Below are 12640 nucleotides of genomic sequence, written 5' to 3'. Positions count from 1 at the left end.
CACAAGCATTAATTAGCTAGCTAACGAAAGCTTTTTGTCACCAACCATATATATATATATATATACGTTGTATCACATATATATATATATATATATATATATATATATATATATATATCAGAGGAGGTTTTTCCATTGAGGCATAGGAGGATGGTCCTCCTCTATTAGATTGGGGATTTTATATAAAAAAAAATATTATATATTTATTTTTTCTTTTTTTTTTCTTTTTTTTCGTTTTTCTTTTTCTTTTTACCTGGTGAAACCAGGTGAAATCTAATTGGTTGTTGGTTGGATAGATTGCTGACATTGATTGACATTGTATTGTCCACTGGTCTCTCACGCTGAATCAAGTAGGAAGTGAAATCCACTGCCTGTGATGACCATGATGAAATTGAGGAAATGAAGACCTGACAGGCTAATAGATAGATTTACAGACAGTAGCACCTATATTTTCCCCTTTCTCTTTTCCTATGTTTTATTTTATCAAGCAGTAAGTTAGCTCACAAGCCAGACAGTCGTTGCATTGTATTACGCAGAGTTTAGAGAGGGCAGCGTGGTACATGGAGGACAGAGGCTCAGAAGCAAACACTGGGATAATTTAACCTCATCGGCTGCACTCGCACCGGCTACAGACAGCATGGATATTCAAGCAAGTCAATTAAGTTTGAGTTATCCGGGTCTTCTACTAAATTCGGCGTCCACCAAGCAGTGCTACTTTTTCGTATTATATTGTTTTATGCTGAATAGCCCGCCATTTGGCGATCTTAAACTCACACATTTTTTAACTGAATTTGGCAGCGCTGAACCAGCGTGGAACGAAACATGCAATTTGCATGTTTCGTTATGCGCTTCATTCCATGTTTTGTTCCGCGCTGCCAAATTCAATGGAATGAAACGAAACTTGTAGCCTATGTTGGACGTAGTGAAGTGTTTTTGATTGATTTGTTCATCCATCAAGCCATTTACTGACAGACTAACTGTAGCCTAAATATCTTACTTTATTTTGAGGTGCATTATTTGGTGTGCTCTGAAATAAAAAGCTGTGCCCCTTCCCTGATCAAAATATATTTTTCCTTGACCCTCCCCAAGTTATTTGAAAAATATGATTGACCCTCCCCAAACAATATTGTGGTGAGCTTGCGTGGAAGAATACAGACTGACACAGAGATCTTACTTTTAACCACTCAACGCCTCATACACCGCGTGACAGCAGGGGATGCTATTTATTCCACATCGGAATCATTCAACATTTGCAGAAACTCTGGCCAGAGGTGATCGAACCAGGGGCGTCGCTAGCCCTGGGCTTCCGGGGCTAGAGCCCTGGATGTTTTTTTCCTAGCCCCGGAGGTTTTTTTTTTTTTTTTTTTTTTTCAATAAACAAAGTCTGGCATTAATAATCAGTACATTATACAAAAAAATCAGACTAAACATTTACAAAATTGGAACAGACAATCAAATAAACAACAAAATAAAATAAATAAAGCAAAATCATTAAGTCAGAGTTCTAAACAGTTTTCTAAAAAAAAAAAACAGAAAATATCAGTAGGCTATGCAGGACCAAATTATCAGTTACTATTGTCATAGTGTGTCATTACATAATGTTTCTGCTTCACTCCTCACCACCTCCTCTCCACACGAGCTCATCATGTCACTATGAAATTATTCAAACAAATGACATGCGCCAACATGCACAGCATCACAGTAGCTACAACTATGAAATTATCTTATGTTATTTAGTTGTTTAGTTGTGAAGATATTTTCTGAGATAAATGGGCCTTGATGCTCAAGGCCCATTTATCTCAGAAAATATCTTCACACAGAATATTATTAACCATACAACCTACAACCTACAACGCTAGCATCAGCATGAAGCCACAGCCATCCACTCCAATGTCTATAGAAGCTAACGTTAGCATGACTGTCACAATAACAATGCCTTCACTTCACAGTTACATTAAACAAAACCACACATCACTGCTTCATTAAACCATTACAACAAACAATACGTTGTTCCCAATTCCAGCTAGGCGCTTTTGATTAGATAGAACCGTAGGTTGAAGAGCGACATGTGTTTTGCGACCGGCCGGTGAGCACACCTTACGTCAAGTAGCGTAGATATAACATCACTACGTCCGCTCTAAGTTTCAAAATAAAAGTACCATATGATACAAAAACGGCACCATCAGAATTTAGGTTTACAGGAAGCGTGTACCTTAATAAAATACCTTCACAGGAGTTACTGGGGGGGTTCGTACCATTGAGATATAATATTTAATAAAATAAAATATGTAAATTTGCTAAGTGGACTCCCGCCAGAACCCTATCAAGGACCTCTGGTGGTCCCTGGACCTCGAGACCCACTAATCTTGTTCTTCTGTATCCATCTCAAATGACTCACAACATGGGTATTTACGGATTGGAAAAACCAAAATTTTTTGAGTGCACTCGCCCTCAACCCTTACCTCGACCTTACCCCCCCTCCCCGTCGGGGTACCTGGCTAAAGCCCCCAATGTCTTCAGGGCCTAGAAACGCCCCTGGATCGAACACACTAACAGTCTCAGTCGTGGTGGCTACATTGATAGTAAAACTAAACATTATCCTGGCCACACAAACATGCCATTACCACATACTGCAATCAAAAGATGAGCAAAACATCACTAAACCACGTTTTTAACTAACAGTAACACGCTTCCCACAAGAACATGAACTCCCATAATCCTTTGCGCTGCTTAGAGCAGAACTGTCACCAATCAGAGCGACCGCCTCCTCCGGTCGCTACATAATGCTATTTTCGCTTGTGAAACAATCTTCAGTCTGTGTATATCAATATTTGTGTTTAAATAGCGGTCAATGACTGATGGAAAAAAAGTTCGCCGGTTCTATTATTGTGCGTAAAAACACAACCCTATGTGAAACATATATGTCATCCTGGTGGTATAAATATCCCTCGCAGACTTAACGTAATTTAGGAGATGAGTGAGCCGTAACTCGGTTCTATGTGACTTCCTAAGACGACTTATCTGCGCATAGAGCCCATATATATTTTGTGATGCCATGTCTGTTTGTTTGCTCGACTTTGTTCCAGTGGGTTATTGTACTTCCATATTATCACCAGAAAAGCGCCACCGATTCGCCAGATACTGTACACGCCCACTGTCTGGATAGGCCAAGCACAAAGATCGAAAGATAGGACCGCCAAAGAGAAACAATGCACCGGGACATACCAAACAGTTTGGACAGGAGGGGTGTAAATGAAGCAACTCAGTAGTTGTTGAAGTCCGAAAAGCAAACATTACACACACAAAAAAAGTTTATATATTTTTATCGAATCAACATTGTATACCCCTCCCCTGGACTCAAATTAAAGAGAGGGTACCCTCCCTCAGACTAAATTTAAAACAAAATTACCCTCCCCTATTTTCCTCCAGTGGACCCTTCCCTAAATAACGAACGGTCCCTTACATTGCTCAGCCAGAAATTATTCCCACTTCAACTCTCTTTCTCCTGGGTGCGCCTAACGTTAAAATGCACCAGATGACAATCCATCTTATTTGTCCTCAATCTGCATTGAAAATGTGTGAAAATTCACCTTCTTGCAACAGTTGTAGCCTAAGCTAGTGGTTTTCAAAGTGGGGTCCCCAGCAAAAAGGGGGGATTAATCTATGTTCACTATAATTCCATCCATAAGTAACACAATCACAGAATGTATGACTATTTTGGTCATGGGTTTCATATGTCTGTGATAAAACATCTAAAAGCAAAACTCTTATCAGATGGGGGACCCTGGAACAAAATCTTATCTATATGGGGGTGCGTGGTGTAATTTGTGTGATTGAATTAAACTGAAATAAAGTTTGATGTTGCCTGCTGTAAGTGTGGATCTATAAAGCGGTCTGTAGCCTAATGATTTCTTTGATCTCGTTTCCTTGAAGAAGACTGGTGCTGCTATTGAGATTACATTAGGGTATAGGAGTGACATATTTGGGACCCGTTTCTGGCCTACCTTGATGAGGTTAGGGGCGGTGGGTGACTTGCTCAGCTGGTTTGTCTTGGCCCCTTGTATGCTTTTATAAGCATGTAACCACCCTTATATGGGTGGTAGCACCATATGATTGATTGATTGATTTATTTTGGTGACATGTCAACAAAGATACAGGGGACAGACAATCACCGAGGATAAAAACACAATAAAGCCTGACTATAAAAAGCACTGGCTTGTTTCCATTGCGGTCCTCAATATTATAATTGTCAATCAATAGTATGCTTTGCTTTGTTTTCCAGCTGTGTCTGAGCTTTTGTTTTGTTTGTATGTTGTTAAAATCTGTCTTCAAACTGCAAAAGAGAAGAAAAAAAAAGGCCCAATTTTTTTTCGGCGGCGACCTTTGCCAAGCTCACCATATATATATATATATATATATATATGCATATAGCCTATATATATATATATATGCATATAGCCTATATATATATATATATATATATATATATATATATATATATATATATATATATATATGCATATAGTCTATATATATATATATATATATATATATATACACACACGTTTTAAGAAATTGTAATCGGTGGTGTGAGTTGAGTCCCCTCCCTCCCCTTCCCCCGATATGTGAAGCATTTTGAGTATCAAGAACATCGCTATATAAATGCAATCAATTATTTTTATTATTACTAGAAATATAGCGTGCCTCATTTCCAGTATTTCCAGCGCACACAGCTCGCGTCTGCTCGTCTGGCAGCACTAATTTCTAACTCGTTGGTTCACCCTCCCGGATGTGTATGTTCTCATGAGTAAAGAGTCAGTTGATCAACCAAACTCGCTGTGTTCCTTTAATGTGTGTGATTATTGTTTCATTTTTTACCTTCAATATGTGGACGGCTGATAATAAAGACTATTGGTATAGCAATTTTTCTTGAGCTTATGAAGTCAGCCGACCAGCTCTAGCTCAGGATTGAAATAGATTGGACATCCATGAGGAGAAGGGCAAAGACGGATTAAAAATGAAGTGACATATAGGACTGGAAAAGAGGATGAGCTGATGGACGGAGTAGAGAAGGATATTAGACTGACCTGAGCTTTGAACACACTATGTGGGCCATCATATGTGCCTGTTTGTGTGTGTGTGTGTGTGTGTGTGTGTGTGTGTGTGTGTGTGTGTGTGTGTGTGTGTGTGTGTGTGCGCGTGCGTGCGTGTGAATAGCCTATGTGTGGTTGAGCAAGAGTCCTCATAAAAAGAGTGTGTTGTGGTGAATTCAAAGGGCAGAGGTAGGACATAAAATGTTTTTATGTTTTATATTCATTTTATGCATTTGTAACCACATTCATACCTTCATACTTATACATTGTATTACTTATCTTTAACACATTAAGTATTTTATAATACATTTTATATTTACTCATTTGTAACATATTAATACAGTTTATACTTATTCTCACATTCAGTGTGTTGTGTGTATAATTCCTTATCATAAACTCAATAATTTACCCAGCCTAATCAGCTGACTTTTCACCCACTTCGGGTTTTCCATATAAGTTACAATAAAACAGCCAAGAGACTGCCAAACCATCCTTCTAATTATCCTCACATGCTGCTAGGACCCGAGGGTCTTTCTCCTCACTCTGTATCTGATATTGTCTGACTCATTGGCCTTATTGAGATCTTATTAGAATCATGTGCTCAGCCAGATCTGATGTCATGTTGTATAGGTCTGTATCCCTATTGACTCATTGTGTAAGCCACTGTATTGCCAGTGTCAAAGAAGACATGTATTGGGTGAACCCTTGACCGGGTGGACTTCCCCTGGTTCTGTATCGGATGTATTCATTATTTGGTCATTGTAGGCTCTTTATTGAAATCATGTGCTCTGCCTGCCTGGCGACTGCTGACTCTTGAATATTCTTGTGCTGTCCATTAATTGCATTATTCCATGTGCATTGCGGTATTGTAATGTTTTGCCATAAAGAGCCGGCCCCGGCTCCAGTCACTTGCCTTTTCCCTCGTACACAGACGCAGTCTGAGTCCAGCAAAGACTTTTTTTTACTTTTTATTCAGTTGAGTGAAGACATCCATATTTTTTCCGTGACAGACGGCAAATTCCATATAGCCTACAAATATAGATGGATTTATTTATTTAGTTATTTATTTTTTCCATATAAAAGTCCAATCATCCACATCTGCTTCCTTGATAAGTATGTACTTCACAGAGAGATCATGCCCACTTTGTCATCTATATGTGTGGTGACCTGGTAAAATCCTTCACATGTCGGTGCTACACATGAGAATGGGCGTTTCGGCCTTAAATACCAGCCTAAAGCGACGGGCGTTCATTTTGCGGTTAACGCTTTTAAAAACCAGGCCTTATTCAGCACATCCGTGGTGACACAGCGCGAGGATTCCCCCTCTCTCCTCTCATCAACAGCGCTGTGCTGGAGACAATTCTTCCATGTCCCAAAAGACAGTTTTGACAGTTTGAGCCTGTCAGCCGGCAAAACAAACAGTTTTATTAGCGAACGTGTATTGTCGATGCGGTGTGAGCTCCTTTCCAAAGCAAATCTCAGTGTCTGCATGCAGACTTCTCCCTCTCTCTCTCTCCCTCTCTCTCTCTCTCTCTCTCTCTCCCCCTCTCTTGCTCTCTCTCACTCTCAGGCTTTTCTGACCGGACTGGAGTCCCTCCATGGAATCGGAGCTTGAAAGGGAAGAATGTGATTGGTTTACTGGAGATCACCAATGACCACAGTTGTTCAAGATTCAAGATTCAAGAGTTTTATTGTCACTCCCTAGTACAAGTATCACGTGTGAAATTCTGTGCTGTAGACGTTACAACATAGTGCAAAATAAGAGGGCATATAGGTGCAGGAAAACAAGGGAAGCAACAAGCAATAACAGTAAAGCAATAGAAACAAGCCAGAAACAGTGACATTCACAAATAGCATAGACATAATTTAAACATAATTAAACATTCTGTTTGCACAGGTGCAAATAACATAGACATACTTAAACATAGGCAGCTGCAGTACAGCGTAGAACGCGTTGAGTTTATTTGTGTATGTGTCGCGAGTGGAACTATGGCTTATAGACTTTGAGAGATTGGGCTCCTGCAGCCAGAAACATTTTTTGGTGTGTGGTGTATATTATTGTCCAGGGGGGCACTGTATTCTCTCGCTGACTTGCTTCTCAGGTGATCCGCCCCCTGCCCCGGGACGCGAGTGATCAGCCTGCCCTTATAAGGAGGACGCCGACCGTCCAGGGGGGAAGACAAAACCCAGGGAGAAGAAGACGACGGGGAGAGCAGACTGGAGGAGCTGGCCTATCGAGATGAAACCCACACACAACGCTCGCTAAGCCCGCCACAAAGGGACGGTCTGACCTATTCTCACTCAGTGAGTGTGTGTGGCGTGTCTTGGACGCGACTATGTTGATGAGTATTCCTGCTTCTGTGTCTCTTAAGTGAACGTGAGGAGCCGGCCGGACCAGATCGACGCCGATCTACTGCTGTGCTGAGACTGCTGAGCTGCTCTACAGGACGACCAGACACCCATACACAACGCTCGCTAATCCCGCCACAAAGGGACGGTCTGACCTATACCTCCGTGAGTGTGTGGCGTGTCATGGGCGCAACTTGTTGCTGAGTGTTCCCTGCTCTGTGTTTTAAAGTGATTCTGATCTACGCTGGTGTTGCCGACGGTCCCCCGCCAGAGTGTTGGATCCCTGCCTGCTTGCTGTCCTCCGTCTGCCCGCTGCCTGCTTGCTCTCTGCCCGCCTGTTACCTGTGGCCGTGTGGACGTCCTCCGCCTCGACCCCCGCCGCCATCGCGCCCGGGCCTGCTCGTCTGCCCGCTGCCTGCTTGTTGTCCCCCGCCCGCCTGTTACTGGTGGCCGTGTGGACGTTCTCCGCCTCGACCCCCGCCGCCATCGCGCCCGGGCCTGCTCGTCTGCCCGCCGTCGCTCCAGCCGGCTGAGCTGGGATCCATTGTTGGGGGCTATATCCAGTCTGCCTACTATGCGCTGATAAGTACTCTTACCACTTATATTATCCCAACTCACCGAAGGAACAGGGTGAACGTCAATTGTGAGTTGGGACGGACATTTTAACTCCTTTTCTCTTTTTGTTGTTCGTTTTATTTTCTCCTTCTGCTCAACACTACTAATGTAGCTCGCGCTCATTATAGGTCACGTGACACTGCAACTCAATATCTATGGGATTGCCCGTCCTAAGATCGCCCTCTGTTAATGCTGTGTCCAGTTTGCTGTGCTGTTTGAAGTGGTCTTTTGCAGTTGCCTGCCATAATATAACAGGGTGAAATAATATTCTTATGCAGTGTGTCTGCCGTAATATATTGGTGTGCAGTGGTATTCAGATGAAATGTCTGTCTTTGCAGTGGAGTGTGCAATGTTAATTCCTGTTGCTGGGAATCTGTGTGCTGTGCTGTGTTGGATCTGTTCATGACGCACGTCCTCAGAGGGCCTAAATCGACCAGGAAAGCTAACCTAGATATTTGAAACTGCAAGTGCCTATGTGATTTGATAATTTGCTGCGATAGATTATTTTTGTATTTTATCTGTTGAATAAAACATTGTATATTTTTGTACCGTAACTACACTGGTTGTTGTGATTCTTTGAGGTCCAGGAGATTTTATAGTTGCAATAGGTGACACTTTTTGGCGTTAGTCGGCAGGACTGGACTTTCAAAAAATCACAACAATGTCAACGGATGGGCAATCCCAGAGTGGGCCTAGCCAACTCGGTGAAGCAGAGACTAGTCAAACAAATAATAGTGGCGGACAAACGATGAATGCTGTTATGATGCCTTGGTTTATGAGTGCGTCATGGGTACCGAAATTCACAGGAGAAGGGGCGGGAGTTGAATTTAACAAATGGCGGGCCAAAGTAGACTCATATTTAGGGGCACAAGGCCTTAGTTCACGACAGTCTGTTGATTTTGTTTTGGATGCACTAGAAGGGCGGGCTCATAGACAAATGATGTTGCTATCCCCCACTAGTAGACGGTCAGAAGTGACTATTCTGGATGAACTGACAAGACTCTATGGAGACCGTAGAACCCCAGCAGGGTTGCGGTCAGAGTTTTTTGACTGCAAACAAGAGACTGGAGAGGGAGTGGAAGCTTTTGTCCTCCGTTTGTCTGAGTTCTTTTCCAGATGGCAGAGGACCGACCCACACTCACAGAAATAATCATGGTGTAGTTAATTATTAGTTATTTGCATCTATTAGATTTTATTCAAATAATCATAATCATAAAATGTATGTATTCAAAATCCCTAGAATCTAAATAAATCTGTTTTTTCTGAGATTAATTAAACTGAATCAGTTAAAAATTATGAATATGGTTTAAATATGGCTAGCTGTAATTCAAATAGTTAAAATATAGGCATTTGGTTTAGATATGCATTCATTCGAATCTTTTAACATTTATGAATATGGTTCAAATATGGCTAGCTGTGATTCAAATAGCTAGAATCTAGTCATTTTGGATACATTTTCAGAAGTGTAAATTGTCCAGAGGTGGCAGTAATGCCCCACCTGCCATACAACTCAAGAGAAGAAGAAGAAGAACAGAGGCGGAAATGACATCAGAGTTCTCTCTTCCTGTCTTTTCCTTTTCCTGTCTGCCATTGGTGGATGTCCATGAGCCATGCCATGTTGCCAGTAAGATCTTTAACCATCCTGTTTAATTAGCCACTTATCAGTGTGTCTACCATGTTTTACTAGTACAGATTGTGTTGTATAACACTAATATGAATATATTTTAAGTCATTTGTTAGGGGATGGTTTGTTTAAACTGAGCAGACAAAAGCCTGTTAGCGATCGCGATGCTAACGTTAGCATGCTAGCATTTACTCAAGCCAGGTTTTGAGAAAAAACATTACCCTGCATGGAATTTAAGTTAGCTAAAATTTGGTTATTGACAATCCTATTTACTCAGCCCCTTATCAGTGTGTCTACCATGTTTTACTAGTACAGATGGTGTTGTATTATATTTTGATGATCAAGTCATGTGTTAGGGGATGGTTTGTTTCAACTGTGCAGACAAAAGCCTGTTAGCGATCGCGATGCTAACGTTAGCATGCTAGCATTTAACCAAGCCAGGTTTTGAGAAAAACATACCCTGCATGGAATTTAAGTTAGCTAAAATGTGTTATTGACAATCTTGGTGTGCTGTCTAATCACTAGACCATCTTGGCAAGTTGGCAGCCAACTTGGTAACAGCCAGAAGCTAGCAGCTATCTCAATAATTATGAAAACAACAGTATTTTGTCAGCTAGCAGCTAGTCTGGTCAGTGGATGATGTCTAATAAGCATATAGATTCAGAATAATACTGTAGCCTATCTGCCCAAGGAGGTTAGTGATTTCAGACTGTCACTGTCACTGTCAGTATTTCACCTTCAGCATTAATATGACCAATGAGCTGCATTAAGCCATACTAGGAAATGCATGTCACATCATAATACATTGAATTGAATTAAAATTAATTATAGCATATCTGAGATTGATAATATTTATGACATACTTATTTTATGTTTCTTTGCATGTGGCTATCCTACTGTAATGATCAGGTGGGCCTACTGTCCTGGGTTTTTGTGTATTTATAATTACTGTAACATCATTTCAAGCTAAAGCCAGTCAGTGTTTTAGCAGGACTTGGCTAAAAACAGACGTAGCTCTTGGTTCTTTCTTAACTATAATGGATAATGTAGAAATAAATTCTGAGTATGACCGTGAAATAAAGTATTATAATTCAATGACAAATTACCCTAACCCAAATAAGCTGCATTAAGCCATTCTAGTAGCACAATACATGTCAGGGCAGCACGGTGGTGCAGTGGTAGCACTGTCGCCTCATAGCAAGAAGGTCCTAGGTTTGATTTCTACTTGGGACGCTGAGGGTGTGTCCCCATCACTGTCCTCACTGCCTACTGCCCAGGTGCGGCTTGTCAAAAGGGCCTTTCTGTGCAGAGTTTGCATGTTCGGCCCATGCCCCCTTGTTTCCTCCAGATAGGAACCCTAAACCCTAAAAAACATGCCCCCCCCCCCCCCCCCCCCCCCCCCCCCCCCCCCCCCAAAAAAAAATAAAAGTGCATCATAATACATTAAATTGAATTAAACTTAACTGTACCATATCTGAGATTGATTGAATCATATTGAATTAGTGCTATATTGTTCTGTATCAAATCATTACAACCTTTTTATTTATTGTATTGCAGACCATTTATCGAGATGCATATCATATCATCTGAGAGGGAAAGATAATAAGATTGTCACCAAGATGAGTCACCAGCCGCCACTGGAGAATATATTGTCTCACACTAATATCAATCTATTGATGATCAAATCATGCCATCGACATGCACCACGGCCACTATTGTCATTTTCATTAAGCAAAAGAATGTCACACAATTACAGAATTCGATGGTCAATGCATTTTGTTTTGTTTCTAACTGGTACAATTTGTCTTTTACAGATAGCTACTTCTCAGCATCTCATTGCATATGTCGGCGTGCTGGGGCAACCTCTTATCTTGTAAGTATCTAGGCTACACATACATTCTACACCAGGGGTCAAACTCAAATTACCTGGGGGCCGCTGAGTGTCCAGTCTTGTCACAAGGGGGCCACTTCAAGTATTAAAAAAGAAAAGAAAAATGCAAAACAATTTATTTGTTTATTTGAGCGACTTTGTTTTAATTTTTTAGGGACAATGCACATTACTAAATTAGGCAGTGTTAATTTTCAACTGGACCCTTTGTCCTGCACCTACAATTTTAACTGGATGTGCACGCTCTACTCTCTTTTGTACTTTTTAATTTTCAACTGTCCCTTGGAACTCCAGTTAGAATTAGAACTGATCATAAATGTCACTTGACAGCTCAGTAATCCTCTCTGCCACTGTGTTGGCTGAAAGGCTGATGTTGCTGAAGTGACTCTTTTTCTCTGGACGATATTTGCAACGTGCAGCATGCAGTCTTTTAGAAACGTGCCTTCAGTAAACGGCTTCCCCGCTTTGCCGATCATCTCGCTCACCACGTAACTTACTTCAACTGCTGCTTCAGCCTCCTTTCTCCCTTCTGGAAGAGATGTTGTATTGACAGCTCTTTCTTTAGCTGTGCAAAGCGTTTGTCCCTCTCATCTCCCTGGTATTTTGCATATACTTATGACAAATATGTCAGTTTAAAAAAAATCGCACCGTCAAAACGCCTGGTTCGATCACTGTGTATCCCCAGGGGTGGACTCGACACAAACTGCTGGCGGTTTCCAGCACAAAGAGTTCAAAAACCGCCAAAATGCACACAAAACAGCCCAAGGAACTGCACATCTATGGAAATTAATCTGGCAACCCTGGTGTGAAGTGCGACTCGTCTGCATGAAGGCAGCTGATTTCACAATAACTTGATATCAACTGGCGGGCCGTATGAAATAGTTTTAGGGGCCATGTCTGGCCCGGCGTCGTGAGTTTGAGACCCCTGTTCTACACAATACACCAGATCGGCAATACGACATTTTGTAGGCGGCTGCTGGCGGCACATGTTCCCTCCTTCTTTCAGGGGGAAAACACAAGCCTCCCCGTTGACCTCAATGTAAAATAGCACTACAATTTTTTTTTATAGAA

Source organism: Poromitra crassiceps (assembly GCF_964638095.1).
Source record: "Poromitra crassiceps genome assembly, chromosome: 2".
NCBI classification, from domain to species: domain Eukaryota; kingdom Metazoa; phylum Chordata; class Actinopteri; order Beryciformes; family Melamphaidae; genus Poromitra; species Poromitra crassiceps.
This window is presented reverse-complemented; position numbering follows the sequence as displayed.